Raw genomic sequence first — 15,917 nt, 5'->3', positions numbered from 1 at the left:
AAACTGTTTGCCAGTTCTATGTGTAAACATTGCCATCATTGCCACTGTGCTCAGAGGACTTTATTTGTGAGAGTTTAAGAGGCTCATAAAATTAGACTGCAGCTCCAATTAGATGGGCAATGAAGGTTGATCTTCAGTAGTCAGATTTGCTAGACTTGGAGTCAGGAAGATCTAGGTTTAGATAGCACCTTGGACACTTACTTGCTGTGTGATGCTCAATAAATCACTTAAGCCATTGTATCCTCATTAATTAGCTAAAGTGTCTAGATTCTGTGACCTGAGGTTCCTTCTACCACTGAATCTGTGATCTTTTGATCTTTATTACTTCTGATGGGGGGCTTATCCAGTTCTCTGGATACATTTCTAGAACAGGTGACAAAAGACTGGACGGAAGTTAAGTCTAAGAGGATCAAGTTTTGGCCTTCAACTGAGAAGGTAAATTAAACCAGTGGAGGTGAACTGAAGTCACATACCCCCTCCCTCTCCTCTTTCCATCTTACCTCCTGTCAGTGACCCCTAAAGGTCTTGAAAGCCAGGGGGTTTCTGGATGCTATCTAACTGTAGACTGAGCCTGGCCTTACCCCCTGTCTCTAGTCCTAACCAAGCAGGGGAAGTAGAAAAAAGAGGCAGATCATATTAAATTTCTCATTTTCCTTCATCCCAGACTGGCTCCTTTTGGACCCTGGGCACATAGCTTTGTACTTTTGTCCTTTGTGATTCACTCCAATCAGTAATGTAGTATGCAAGGGCTTGTCTTTGTATCTGATTCATGTGTAGCTCATGGGGATACCAGGTGAGAGCAGTGCTTGGGGGTACATTCCTAACACTACTTTTTAAAAAGCAAAGCAAAAGTGTCTTGGAGACAGTTCATTACACTGTAAGCTTAAAAGAAATTGGCACCTTGGGCTGATTACTGGAAGCAAACTTGGTTTGAGAAGAAAGACTCAGCTGGATCTGAGTTTCTGTCTCCTTATTTCTTCTGTGCACCAACTCCTTGGGTAGTCATTACATTCCATTGGGGATAAGGAAAGATAAGAGTCTATGACCTATATCTTGTTTTATTTAACTCAAGGACAGAGAAGAAAGAATATAGTGGATGAATTGGGGATGAGAATGAAAAGTGAAGGTGAATATGAAAGAATCAGGCAGAGAAATAAAAAAATTCTTTGAAAGAAGTAATATAGTTTGAAGAAATAGAGGTGAAATTAAACTTTAAAGCTATAACTACAGGAGAAACCTTGAAGAGAGAATCATAGATTAATTCATAGCACCATATGCCATATGGACTGTGTTGTGAGGGAGGTTTGACTGTGAAGGAGTTAAAAGAACTCATGTCAAAAATGGAATACTTTAGGGGAGTACATAGTAAATGACCAACCCATATTACATCTCATAGATCTTAACCTGTTGGAGGGACTGAACTGGGGTAGGGAATAGTAATCAAACCTCTCATAACATCTGCTGTAAGCAATATGATCTGTTGATAGGCAATGCAATATCCTTAGTCTGATGTTCCAATTAATCTCTGAGTTTCCCCAGGGTTTTGTGATGTGAAATAACAAAAATATATTTTGACAGCTGCCTGCTGTTTCCATATTCTGGTGAGGTGGGATAGATAAGGAGGAAGGACTTAAGAGGACCTCAAAATGGAGCCTTTCAGAGTGGATCCCAGTTGACCAGAACCCTTCTTTGGGGAGGCTTTGTTTAAATGGGTTGATAGAATTGTTGGTGGAATGAAAGAAGAATCAATTATTGAAGTAGCATCTCAAAATTGAGTCTTTTAGATTGTTATAAGAGATAGATGAATAGCTTTTCTAGATTTATGAAAAGCACAAAATAGAAATTAATTGAAAGCATTTTTAAAAAGTTATATGTCCTACTCCAATGGAACCTAGCCCAGTTAGTTTGTTCCAAAGTGATTCTAAAATTGTTTTGCAGTAAAATATTTAAGTAATTGAAAAATTAGATCAGCAATAAATTGACTGTCCCACAGCCACAGGGCCCTAGAGTGTCTGTATGATCTTGGGCTTGCTTTCTGGCTGTGAGTGAAACTCTCAGATGTGGTTCCAAGAATGGTGCCCCAAGTGCTTTTCCAGGAATGCCTGTGCTTCCTGCCTATATTGTTGCCCAGCAGCACCCAAGGGATCAGTCCTTACAGACCTGGTAATGCATTTCTAGGGCAGAACTTTGTCTATCTACAAGCCATAGCTTTTTGAAGGCTAACCTCTTCACTTTCCTGAAGAGTTGTTAATGTCCATAAATACTCTTTGTTGGTCTATGTCTTTCCCTTTTCCCACAGGGGCACACAGAAATTTTGGAGTTTTCCATGATGGGAGGTGGGGGAAGCAATCAGGCTTAAGTGACTTGTTCAGAGTCACACAGCTGTCTGAGACTGAATTTGAACTCAAAGCCTCCTGACTCCAGGGCTGGTGCTTTATCCATTACCTAGCTATCCTGCACAGAAGTTTTTCCTAGAAATTTGAGGGAGTGTAGCCTAGTGGGATGATAATTCACATATAGCCATTTAATCTGATGGTATACTTTCCCCATAACAACCTTTAATTAGGTTATGCAAATTTCAGCTTACAATTAGAGGGACTGAGGCTCAGAAAACTGGAGTAATTCGCTTATATGGAATCATGGAGACTCAGAAAGTTGGAGCAATTTACCCATAGTCAATTGAGATTACTACCAGTGCATTGAGGTCAGGTGGTTGATCTTGCACTCTGAATAGTGGTAATTATTTGTGTTGAAACCTGGGAGAACTTAAGCAAAAACACAATCCCAGAATGCATTTTTTAAAAGAACAACTAACTTTTAAGCAAGAAACTCAAAAAAGTGTAAGAAATTATGTGTTTGTTGAGAGAATTGACCTGGACCAGATTAGCTGGGTTTAAATTTAAAAAGAAACATCAGAAGGGATAAATAACCCCTTTTGTGCTTTTCAGAGTACTTGTAAATTTTTTTCTTATTTGATCTTCACAGGAGTGCTGTGAATGACAGAGGAAGGAAGGGAGCAGGACAAGAGAAGGGAAGGCAGCCAGTTAGAACAAGTAGACAGGTGAAGAATAGAATACGATTTGGATTATTGTACCAAAAAAATAAATGTGGTGGATTCCCAGGGGTTCTGTGGAAGATCTGGGCCTCAGAGCCAAGTCTTTGCCCAAAGAAGAAAAACCTCATTTTTCTTGTTCTCTTAGAAGGGAAGGACTTCTGAGATTTCCAGTGATAGTAGGAAGGGAGTAAGTTTTTCCAGAGATTCACAAATGTACTTTGACCACTTGACAAGGGAAAGATTAGGAGCACACATAAGTAGGAGGTACTGAGTTTACTTTGAAAACTTTTTTTTTATATGGGGATTTTTATGTAGGCCATCTCACAAAGAGGACCTAGAAAATCTCCTGCACAGATTTTTGGAGCAGGATGGGTAGAAATCTGGATGTACTTGAGATGAGTTTCCTACCATGAGTCTGGACTAGGTGACTTTATGTATTTTTTACTAAAGGAAGGCTTTTTTGCTTTTTCAGTTTGATGTAAAATTTCTGACAAATTCACATGAGAATACTCATTACTCTTTTGTTTATTATATTGCATGTGTAACCTTAATTTCCCTTAGGCACAGTATCTTCATAATTAAATGAGGCATCACCTACATCATCACCATGATAATAATTAACATTTATATAGTGCTTCCTATGTGACTTATTAGCCTGTACCAAGCCTGATACAATTTTTATCTCATATGATCCTCACAAAAACCTATTATCCTCATTTTTCAAATGAGGAAACTGAGGAATGCAAAAGTTAAGTGACTTGTCCAAGTACATAAAGTTAGTTAATTGTCTGAGGTCAGAAAGAGAAGACTACCTGACTACAGGCCTGGTATTCTATCCATTATATCCATGATAATAGCTTCTCAAGTCTATTCTAGCTCTAGCTTTTATGATTTCTTTGAGGGCACCATATTGGAGTAATTCCCAATCCTTTTAGATGTGAGATAGAGAAGAGCTTATACTTTGAAAAATTTAAACCTCTATGTGTGTGACTTAGCCTTGTCTTTGAGGGCTGTTTGGGGTTTTGCTTCAGTGGTCTGGAATTTTCTCAAGGAAAGCAAACTTTTGTGTTAGTTTGTAGGCCTCTCAGTTGTTTCGAATGACTTTCCATTTTTCTGAAACTGTGATAGAAATACCAAAGAATTCCACCTTCCCTTCCTCATCACCTACTCTGCTCTGAGGCCAGTCTATGTGTTCAGTGAAGGGACTAATTCAGAAAAATGAAACATGGAGCTGTTGCCAGTGCTGACAATTCTGAGCTCTCAGAAATATGGTCATGCTGTCAGAATCTCTTCCCCTTTTTCCCTCCAGTTTTGCAGCCATTGATGAACAGTGAAGTATTCACCAATGATGGGGAGGTTCAACATTGTTCTGGTGTTGGTAGGAGCAGTACCCTTGGACATTTTACTTATGCCTTAGTAGGGAGTCCCCTGGTCAGTTTTTAGGAGAACACCTTAGTAGCAGAAGGGATAGAACATTGGAACTTGAGTCTAGAAGACCTTAGTTTGAATCCTGTCTCTGACACTAAACTTTTGACTCTATTAGTTTACTTTCTCTCAACTTCAGTTTTCTCTGCCATAAAATAGCACTTAGCTGACAAGGCTGTTAGTATCAAATGATAATATACATAAAATGTTTGGCAAACTTTAAATTTATTAATCTGATTAATATAGTAGCTGTATAATGTTAGCAGCTTATTGTTATTTCACCCTTGACATTGTCTCCAGTACACAGAAGTTTGCCATTGCATCTGAAGATTAAAGCCTTACTATAAATAAAGCCTTGAAAAAAGCTCCAAACTGTGATGTAATTTTTTTTTAGTGTGTGTTTCAAAATGTAAAACACGGAACATTGCATTGTTTGGAAAATACACTTATTTTCAATATTATTTTGTCAAGTGCAGACTTTGTACAATCATGTACAGTTTTACCCTCTTCAAAATGTGGGCCATGTCTGAAAAAAGTCAGGTCACAGAGCTGCCACACTGGCATTTTAATTTACTTTAGCATAACAGCCTGCCACATGGTTTAATCTGGTTGGTGATCACACAATTATGAAAATAGACAAAAGTACAAATTCAGTATGCCACAGTCAATTAGGCAGGCTTCAGGTAGGCATGACCTGAATGGAAGTGATGCTTTTTGGGGTCACTGAACTTGGACATTGGCTGTCCAGTCAAAACAGCAGCATTACTTCCGTTTCCTAGGAGTTGGGCATTAAGAGGGGATTATTCTTGAAGAAACAAAGGATTAGAAAGTGAGCTGCTGCCTTTGACAACCAGGATGTGGATCAGAATGAAAGATTTTCATTAATTGGAAATAGGGTCAGTTAACAGTAAATATATAAATGAAGTTGATTGAGTCTTCTTTCTCCATGCCTCAAGAACTGTATGTTCGAGTTTCAAAGAAAATGAAAAATCATTTTCTATAATTAAGTTGTAGTGAATTATATTAATCCAATAAGACATTAGTATTTGGGTAAATCAGAAGATAACTTTTAACTACAGGTCCAATCAGCTGGTCCATTTTTACTACTTCATATTATTTAATTTTAATAACTTAACTGACTTACAACTGTCTGGTATAAAGCTGACAGCTGAGTCAATTACCTGAAAACACTAATTCGAAGCATGCTCAATTGGCCATATAAGCATGTCTCCAGCTCACATTTGCCGCAAGGTTATTAATAACTTAGTGTTTTTTGATAATCTCGTGCTTTAATTGAAATAGCTCTCTCATTCTCACTAAGCCTGTCAGTTTGAGCATTTGCACACTCTTGAAATCATTGTGGCCTGAGGGTGGTGAGTGATTTATGTTTAAATGGCTGTGGCTGATATGGATAAAATACTCCAGTTCTTGAGCCAATCTTATTTCCTGATTAGAGATTGGTACACCTTTTGTGACTGTTCTGGACCAAGACCCTCCATATGTTCTTTCTACTGAAAGCAAGAACAAGCCCCTGGTAATCATTGCCCATTTCCTTTCTTTATCTTTGTTACTACAGCATTTGCCAAGTTGTGCTTCCTTTTTGCTTTTACTGATGCTCTTGTTGGTTCTCCTTGAATAGTGGGCAGAATGTTATTTGAAGGATCAGTGTTGTAGCAGGTGTCTTATACCTGATTTATGCTATTGCATTCAATTATCATATGAAGTAGAGTGAACTTAATGAAGTCATGTGATTCATATGGAGGAGTCATGATGTACACAAGGGAGAGAAGATTGAAAAGTCCTTCTCTCTCAAAAGTATTGCACATGACTAAGATGTGTAAGGGACCTCTGAAAGTACAATTTGGGTGAATAGAAAGGATAATTAGAAGGAAAGATAATTTATAGGAAATCTTATGACCCTATTAACTCCTGGTAATTAAAGCTGAAAGAATAGTATAGCAAGGTTGCTAACTGACAGGTTTTTTCTGTCCTTCTCTTAAGATAATGAAAGGTTTCTGAGACTCTTCCCTTGCTCCCCACCTTTTCATTGTTTTTTTGAGTGTGATTTTTGACCTTAACCTTTATTCTATGAAATGTTCCCAGGTTTCAGACACAGGACTTAGAAAATGAAGCAAGAACTTTTTCATATGTGTCACTGTATAATGTAAGTTGCTTTGGAGGTCTCTGATCCCTTGGGGATCAGGGCCCTTCTCCTTCCATTTATCTTTCTTTTGTGTTCCAGTGGAGCAGACTGGGAATGTTCCCACAGATGCCTATGCCTTTAACTTCCACTCCATTGCAGAGGAGAAATGTCAGTGAGTTGGCTGTGGAAAGGTTGTAGCACTTAGAGTTACAGGATTTTAAGGTTTCTAAGAAGGGACCTTAAATAACTTCTCTTCTAGACTCTTCATTTTAGAGATAATAAAAATAAGTCCAGAGTGGCAAGTAACTTGCTCCCAGTTTCATAGAGATCATAAGTAGTGGAGCCAGAAATCAAACTCAGGTTTTCTGACATCATATCTAGAGCCATTTTTGCCAGCCTTTTTGCTATTCTTTCTCAGATGCTAGTTCTGAGTTGATTTGGATTGAAAAAATTCATCACTTGCTCCTGGTAGTGCTTAGGCATTGCCAAGAATTATTTAATACCTGAGAGATTCCATTTTTTCCTAGGCAAAAAGTCTTAGGTACTCTTTGAAATCAAATTGTCTTTATTTCAGTTTTAGGGGTGCAATGAATTGTGCTTGGCCAGAGGTAAAAGTAGAAGCATGGCCCTTTCTAAAAGATTACATAGTATGGGATAACCCTGAAGATATAAAGAGATTATTCTTGCAGGTAACATGGGTGGGCACTGTGACTCTGACCTCCTTTGGGAGAAATGAAATGATAACTCTTCCCTTCTTTGTGATACTGTTATCAACTCATTTAAAGCTTACCTGTCTGTCTTAAGCAAATACAACTCACTTTTAATTTTCTGCACTGATGGAGGAAAGACTCATGACATGAATAATCCCAAACTACAGAAAATTCAACATTTACTTATTTGGAATAAAGTAGTAACATTTTTTAAAGCAGACTTATCTTATTCCCTGTTTGTCCTTAGCCAATTTTAGAAATGTTTTGCCATCCTTGAGCAGATACCAGGGTAAGAGGTAATTCAGATTGAGGGGGCAGGGGACAGGGAACACAAACTTGGAGTTTTTAAAAACCACTGCTTGGGCATGCAGGTAATTGAGAGTTGTGATCTCTTTTATTTTTGCACTTTGAGCAATGAGAGGACCTGAGAGACTGAAGGCCTCATTGTTTTATTGCCATATTTTTAAAGCCTTTTTTGGCTCTAGTCTTGAAGAACCTGTTTCTAGATTTGTTCATCCTCCCAGGATCCAGGAAGGTAAATCCCTAAGTACTTGCTCCTTCTTTTTATTTTCATCTTGAATCCCAGTACTCTTCTCCTCCTTCCCCAATCCTGGTAGTGAAGCATTAGAGAGACACAGGCAGCATAAAATTAAGTGTGAAGGGCAGAGAGAAATAAAGAAGTCCATCTGCAATGGAACATACAGGTGAAGCACAAGTGAGTGAAGCCGACAATTGAGTTGGAGTTGAGTGAAGTGAGTCCCAACTGGAGCAGTCAGCTGGAGGAAAGCTACAGTTAGGAGATTGCTGATTGGTTGAAGAGAGGTTGGGAGTCCCAACTGGAGCAGTCAGCTGGAGGAAAGCTACAGTTAGGAGATTGCTGATTGGTTGAAGAGAGGTTGGGAGTCCCAACTGGAGCAGTCAGCTGGGGAAAAGCTACAGTTAGGAGATTGCTGATTGGTTGAAGAGAGGTTGGGAGTCCCAACTGGAGCAGTCAGCTGGAGGAAAGCTACAGTTAGGAGATTGATGATTGGTTGAAGAGAGGTTGGGAGTCCCAACTGGAGCAGTCAGCTGGAGGAAAGCTACAGTTAGGAGATTGATGATTGGTTGAAGAGAGGTTGGGAGTACCAACTGGAGCAGTCAGCTGGGGGAAAGCTACAGTTAGGAGATTGCTGATTGGTTGAAGAGAGGTTGGGAGTACCAACTGGAGCAGTCAGCTGGAGGAAAGCTACAGTTAGGAGATTGCTGATTGGTTGAAGAGAGGTTGGGAGGGCAGGGCTCTGTAGACAGAAGTCCAGAGTAGCCTTCACTGCCCCCTGGAGTTTGAAAGAGGAAAAGCCTCTCAGAAGTACTTGTATTTTGCCCTCTTTGGTTTGAGAGAGAAAAATAGGAGACAGGTTTTACAGCTTCTTTGCTGTATCAGAGACTTGGAAAGCTAATTTGATGATAGAGCATCCCGGTGAGTGAATAGCTGTATTTATTCACTTTGCCCAAAGAGAGCCAGCCTAATTGGAGTTTTTAAGGAGAAGGAAATTTGCTTAGCTAAATTAGCTTAAAGGAATTTATAGCTAAATTAAGGGTAGGGTACTTTTTCAGGACTTTCTCAGAGTTGATTGCAAGTTGAAAGTTGTAGAGTAGTTGTAGATAGCAAGTTGAAAATTGTAGAGTAGTTGCAGTTAGTAGCTGTAGAGAGAAGAGTATTTTCCCAGTTAGAGAACATTGAGGATTAGATAGAAAAGAGGAGAAAAGTACTTGTGTCATTTTTATATTCCTAAATGGTCCAATAACATTAAAGCCTACACTCTAGAATTGTGTGTTACACATGTGAGAAAGAGTCTTCTGTTTCTCTGAGAGGTTTATTGGTCAGAGAATGTGACCTATGTTTATGTGTGGCTTTAATGCATTTCTGCATTTGCTCTAATATATGTTTACCTATGGTTTGATTCTTTTTTCTTAATTTTAAGTAAATGAAATATTGCTCTTTTAGTATAAATATGTCATCCTTTTATTGGTTTTGTGTAAATGGGAACATATCAGGGGCTCAAGTACTAAAGTGGTAGATAGAGAAAGCTGTAAGTCCTCTTCTCCCTATAGATTGGATACTGCTGCCACTACATTTCTATTTTGGGAGGGTAGGTCTAGGCCTTTCACACTGCTGGAATCTCTGACTTCTAGGTCTGTCTTCTGGTAATCCATTCAGCCTGGATCCTTTTCTGTCCCCTTCTTGCACAATTGTCTCCCTATCATGATAGAGCTGGGGGAACATGGTTGCTGTGCTGGGCCAATAAGTTATAATGAAATCAATAAGGATGCTGATTGCAGGTCTCTCATGGGAGAATTCCCATTTCCTAAAGCTGCCTAGTCGCCAAGCTGGGTCTGTCTCCTGCTGTGGCTCTGACTTTGGCTTCCTAGATTCTGTGACTTCAAGATCCAACTTCAGGACCCTATGGTGCATGAACTGTTTAGCTCTGTTTCTTTTTTTTTAATTTTTTAAAAAAATTTTTTAAAATTTTTAATTTTTTAAAATTTTTTTATTATTATTTCAAATTTTTTATTTTCTAGCTCTGTTTCTTGCTGTATCTTTCTGGTGAACTGCTAGAGTACTGGCCTCAGGCCTCTTCTAAGGCCCTAAGGAAGTCCATGCACCACAGCCCTATCTCTGCACAGTGTCCTGTGGAAGCTGACAGACCACTCCTATTCAAACTGACTTAAAGCTAAGATCCTACAGGCTTTAGGTCCTAGGTCCAGACCTGGCTTTCTTCTTCCTTGCATTGTCTCTCCCCAGGTCTTTGGCAATCTTCTAGTTCTGAACTGGATTTAGAACTGGGTGTTATTCCTATTTCTCTTTGGTTTCCTTATTTTTCTTGTTCTAGTGCACTTTTAAAACTTTGCTGAAGTATTTGTCGGTGAACTGGACTCCTAGGACATTAACCAGAAGTCCTGATGGTTTTTATTTTAACAAATAAAACTCCTGCAACTAAGAGAAAACTTACCTAATCAGAGAGCATAAGATAAGTTTATAGTTTTTCTTCATCTGTCAGCAAGTGTTTATTAAGAAAGTACCTATGGGGTGGCTAGGTGGTGCAGTGGATAGAGCACCAGCCCTGGAGTCAGGAGTACCTGAGTTCAAATCCAGCCTCAGACACTTAATAATTACCTAGCTGTGTGATCTTGGGCAAGCCACTTAACCCCATTTGCCTTGCAAAAAAAAAAAAGAAAAGGAAAAGAAAAGAAAAGAAAAAAGTACCTACTCTGTGCTAGGTACAACATTAAAGCACAAGATTTACAGGAGTGAACCTCCTCTTAATGGTAGGGGTTTCCCCTTCCTCCAAGCCTTCCAGATTTAGGCAGTCAGATTAGTAGGGAATGGTGGCCACCTGTGCAGGTTTGATTGGCAATTTGAATCTGAGATCATTATGATCCAGGACCAGAGGGCAGCCCGGGCAGAATTTGAATAATAGACAAACCAAGTATGATTGGAAAAAAATATTTGCCACACAATTTAAAAGATATCCAGGAGAATGAGAACAAAAGAGACCATGGAAACAGAATATTTTTTTACATTTTTGTACAAGTTCATGTATACTTTTAAAGATATATTTTTGAACAGCTTAGAGTTTGAGTTTGTAGTTTAATACATATAGAGAGAGTATAGAAAAGTAGATAGAGACTTAAAGGCAGAAAGTTATGGGTTCATAGGTCCGCTTCGTGACAGTGGTACAGGCAAATTACTTAACCTCTCAAAACCTCTAGCATCTCTCTTTAGTTTTTATTTATGGATCAGATACCATCTGCATTAGCAGAAGGACTTCTTTCAGACTTTGATTCTTGGAACCAGTTAAATCACAATAGGTCTCCTATTTTTCCTTCCTACACCTCCAAATGTTTTATTCATGATTATTTAAAACTTTCATTTTTCTTAATGAGTGTTCATATTTGTTTATATGTACTAAACATCTTTTAAAATATAATAATCATACTTGAGAGAATGATGTTCCAGTAGCTTGTGAAGGCTAAATGTTTATGGGATAAGGAGGGAAAGTGCTGTTTTCCATCCCAAACAGCTAAAATTTGAATTTTATTCACTCAACCCCTTTTCAGATATACTCCCCCCACCCAAGTCCTTCATTAATTCTAGTGCTATACTCAAATGAATATTTCAGTTCATTGATTTGAGAATTTATTCCATTGACCCAGATTCTAACCTGTCTGCCCACTCTGTGCAACTCAAATCCATGAATTCATATATTAATCATAGATGGGCCATTCCATTGTACTGAAGTTCCTTCTTGTTTTCTCTTGTCATGTTGGGGATACCAGTGCTCTGGCTGTTCACCTCTTATCCCTTGCCCTCTCTACATGACACCTCATTTTCTAGTCTTTTCACACAGTTCTTTGATAATCGTTTATTCCTATCTTTTTTAGGAGCTCCTCTTTGTTTATATCACAATCTGATCAAAATCACCTTGTGCTTCCTTGTTGTACTGTGTGAGATACTTGTAGTTTTTGCAAGGCAATGGGGTTAAGTGGCTTGCCCAAGACCACATAGCTAGGTAATTATTAAGTGTCTGGGGCCGGATTTGAACTTGGGTACTCCTGACTCCAGGGCCGGTGCTGTATCCACTGCACCATCTAGCTGTCCCCAAGATACACTTCCTTGCATTGTTTTAATTATTGGATACCTTATTATTGCATTGTTTTAATTCTTGGATACCTTTATTTTATGTTTTACTTCCATAGCAACACTGGTAGATGTTAATATTTTTAAAATAAGTCTTTGCTTTCATGGGAAGGTTTGGAGTTATTAAAGGAGCTTTGCAATTTGTGAAGGCAAATCAGCCTACTCCCTCCTGTTTGAGTCAAGGACTGTGTTGTACACATACCGATATATCTCACTCTGGGTGTGTGTATCTGTCTCTGTTGGGGTAGTGATATAAGTGTTTATCATTACATAAAAAATAGTATGAAGGATAATTGTAATGAAAAATTAAATTTATGGGATGACTTTATCAATGATTTGAGTATTCTGCAAAATCTTTCATCCCTTAGTACATTCTTCACATCAAGGCTAAAGTGACTTTCCTTAAATGTAGATTTGACCATGTCATTCTTCTACTCAGTAAACTCTGGGCCTCCCTCTGCCTTCTAGGATAAAACATAAACTACATTTTGACTCTTAAAACCCTTCATGATCTCACCTCAGTCTTTTTTTTTCAGCCTTATTATATATTCTTCTCTCTCCTGAACTTTGTAAATCTCACCAGAGACCTTCTCTCTCTCTCTCCAGTTCCCTCTCATGCCACCATTCATGTGCTTCCTCTCCTCCCTTCTCCTGTCCCTTAAAGATGCCTTTCTCCCTTCAGGATGAAGCATTTCTTGATTAACTCTAGCTACCAATGGGCCTATCTATATTGTGTTCATTTGTATTTATTTTGTATATGATTACACACACTTATATTGCCCCATTCAGCTATAAGCTTTTTGGGAGGTAGTGATTTTTTTTTATTTGTTGTCCTTATGTCCTCAGCACTTCCTGGTATGTAGTAGGCACCTATACATGGATGCTTACTGATTGATTACAAAATCTCCCTTTTATTGTAATATCTTCATCCTGCCAGTTTCCTCCCTGCCTGTTTTTCCTTTATGGCCTCAAAAATATCATCAGGTTTCTCTGTGCAGCCCTATAAAGTAGTGATTCTGACTTTTACCTCTTGAAGCAGTGGTAATTCTGAGGATTCACTTGATTCAATTCAGTGAAGGTTTATTAAGCTTATGTTAGGTGCCAGGGACTGTGCTCAACTCTGTGGATATAACTTGTTTTGACACAAAAGACACTTCCCGATAAACATCCAAAGAAACCACCTCATAAAATAAATTCCCTGAAAACAATAAGCCAAAACCACCTACTATTGTGATACTGACTGATAACACTTGCCACCTTTCCCTTTGGAAAATTATTGTTCACAGAAAGGAGGAATGTGTCATTTAAGGTTAAATAAATATAGTTACTAACATTAAAATTGTATTTGACTGGAATTTTGTGGCTACTTTGCTTCTAAAAAGTCTAGGTGGACTTGCTTTATCCAAAACTAAAGAGAAACTTATCTGTGACTGTAATTGTGTGTTGGGGCAGGGGGGAGTGTTGTAAATTAGTTGTCCTATGCTTTCCCAGCCTCCTAATCTACCTCTAATACCCCTTTGGTTGTATAACTGTGCTGCATAGTCTTCTCCTGAACCTCCTCTTGCCTAAAGGTTAAAGGTCAAATGCTTCAGGTGAGCATTCATGTAGTTCTCCTGAATGAGTATTTGAGTTCTCCATTTGTGAAAAGTATCTTCTTTACTGGCATAAAACCCCCGGCCTACTGCCACTGCTGTTTTTCCTGTCCTGTGCCCTATCTCTTCCACTTTTCCTCTCCAAAGTCAGCTTATTCTTCAACACCAAAGTCAGATCCCATCTCCTTCATGAAATTTTTCCTGGTTAATTGCAGGCCATGATGATCTCCTTTCCTTGGATACCTCTACTACGCAATGTAAATGTGCCACTGGTCTGACTTGGGTACTTTGTGTTTGAGCATGTCTACCCTTTCCTATTTCTTATAGCAAGGAGCTCTCTGAAGGTTTCTCCTACCCTAGTTCTCCTCCCCATAGAGTTTCTCAAGCAGGAGGCATGAATAAATGTCCACTCATTCATTCACTGTTGTTTGACCTATGGGGGGCTTTAAACAAAATCAGAGAGAACCCCACAGAAACTCTTTCCATGGTTGCTCATGATTATATTGTCATTCTCCACAATCAAATTGCATTTATATATTTAAATTTATAGGGCTGATGAGATTTATTCAGGAGCAGAACTGGAAATGAAAGCTTGTGGTTAATTATTTCTTAGAAACTAAAATCTTCTTCCTCATGTTGTAAACAAGGATAAAAAAAAAGAAAATTTCAGTTAAAATTCTGGATTGGGAAATGCTGTTTCTTTTCTTCCTCTTCCTATCCCCCTCCCCCGTATTGATTCTGCTCAGTTTATTTTGAGAATAATAAAATGTCACTGTGGGTCTGGGGAACATCTGTTGAATAATTAGACTGCAGAAGTGGTACCTTTCACTTTTCTCCCCAAATCAGGATAGACAATTGTGATTATGCTGCAAGCTTTAGTCCAGGTTTACAGAAAAATCTTATTCATGGCCCTGCTCAAGTCCACTGAAAATTAAAAAAAAAAGTGACCCAAGGATTGGTCCCTATGGGAGCAATTATTCTTTGCAGGGTGTGTTTTCCCCTGCTAACTTTGAATATTATTAATGTCACACTAAAGTTTTAACCCCAGGAACTCTGAAAGAATGTTTCCATGCTGCTAATAGGCATCTACATTCTTTAAATCAGCAGCTGATTTATGCAACAGTCACATAGAAGGGGCTTTTTTCTTAGAGGACTCAAGCTGAAATTGAGATATATTGGGTAAAAATTATATTTGGGTTCTCTAAATAAGCATTTGGGTTCAATTTTCTTTCTCCCCTTCCCTGTGCTGTATGTTTGGTTTTCAATTTATCTTGGGATTGGGAAACTAAAGCAGTGTGAGAATCATTGAGTTCTTCCTGTTTTCCTAATGGCAGGCATTAGCCCTTACCTCCCTTCCACAAACCCCAGAACCTTTCAGACTAGTTGGCTGGAAACTAGGAGAACAGCTAATTAGGCTTCACCTTTCCATACTCCTCTATTTGAGGTCAAGCATAAAACTACCTCTGAGACAAATACCAGGAGAGAGAGAAAGGAGAGGAGAAAGTGTGACCAGGCCCTAATCAATCTCTGTTGATTGAATCACCTGCAGAAGTCACTGTTCATGATGGAAGTGAAGAAATCTGTCACTGTTGCTTCCTTTTTCATAATGTCCTTCCTTCTGAGAACTTGGACTGGGTAACATAAGCTCTAGGATCAAAGCTTTGGGCAGAGATATTTCTCTCTCCCCTGTAGATGTATTCACACAGCATTGAAACAATTCTCTCATGGCCTTTTTAATCCAAAACTATTCCCTAAATGCCATTTTACCCCATAGCTTCCTGCACTACTTCCCCTTGTCTTCTGCTCCTCTCACCTCTGCTCACCCACCTTCTAAACTAGTTCATTTTCATCTCCTCTTAGAACAGCACTGATCCATATGGTAAAGGAAAACAAAAGATGAAGATAGTCAATGCTGCAAGAGCTGCTTATAGATAAGCATAATGATACCCTATTGGAATTGTGAATTGATCCAACAATTCTGGAAAGTATTTTGGAATTATCTTAAGAAAATGATAATATGATTATATTCTTTGTTCCATCAGTTCTACTGCTGGGCATGCATCTCAAGGAGATTGAAGGCAAAAAGAAAGGTCCCATTTATATCAAAATATTTATAATAGCACTTTTTGTGTAAGCAAAGAATAGGAAACAGAATAAGGTCTCATTGATTGGGGAATGGGTAAATAAATTTTGTTATATGAATGTAATGGAATATCACTGCACCATAAGAAAGTAATAAAAAGAATTCAAAGAAGGATGTGAAGACTTATATGAACTTAAATGATGCAGAGTAAAGTAAAACTAGAGAAGCTGT

The 15,917-nt window shown here is 38.5% G+C and overlaps 1 protein-coding gene across 2 annotated transcripts in view; it reads left to right on the top strand.

Moving 5' to 3' along the window:
• The window catches only part of PEPD (peptidase D), a 249,686-nt gene that overhangs the window by 87,626 nt on the left and 146,143 nt on the right, over positions 1–15,917 (top strand). The window lies entirely within an intron of this gene.

This window comes from Macrotis lagotis, chromosome 1 (assembly GCF_037893015.1).
Source record: "Macrotis lagotis isolate mMagLag1 chromosome 1, bilby.v1.9.chrom.fasta, whole genome shotgun sequence".
Lineage (NCBI taxonomy): Eukaryota > Metazoa > Chordata > Mammalia > Peramelemorphia > Peramelidae > Macrotis > Macrotis lagotis.
Note: the sequence above shows the minus strand (reverse complement) of the source record. Positions and strands in the feature narration are given on the sequence as shown.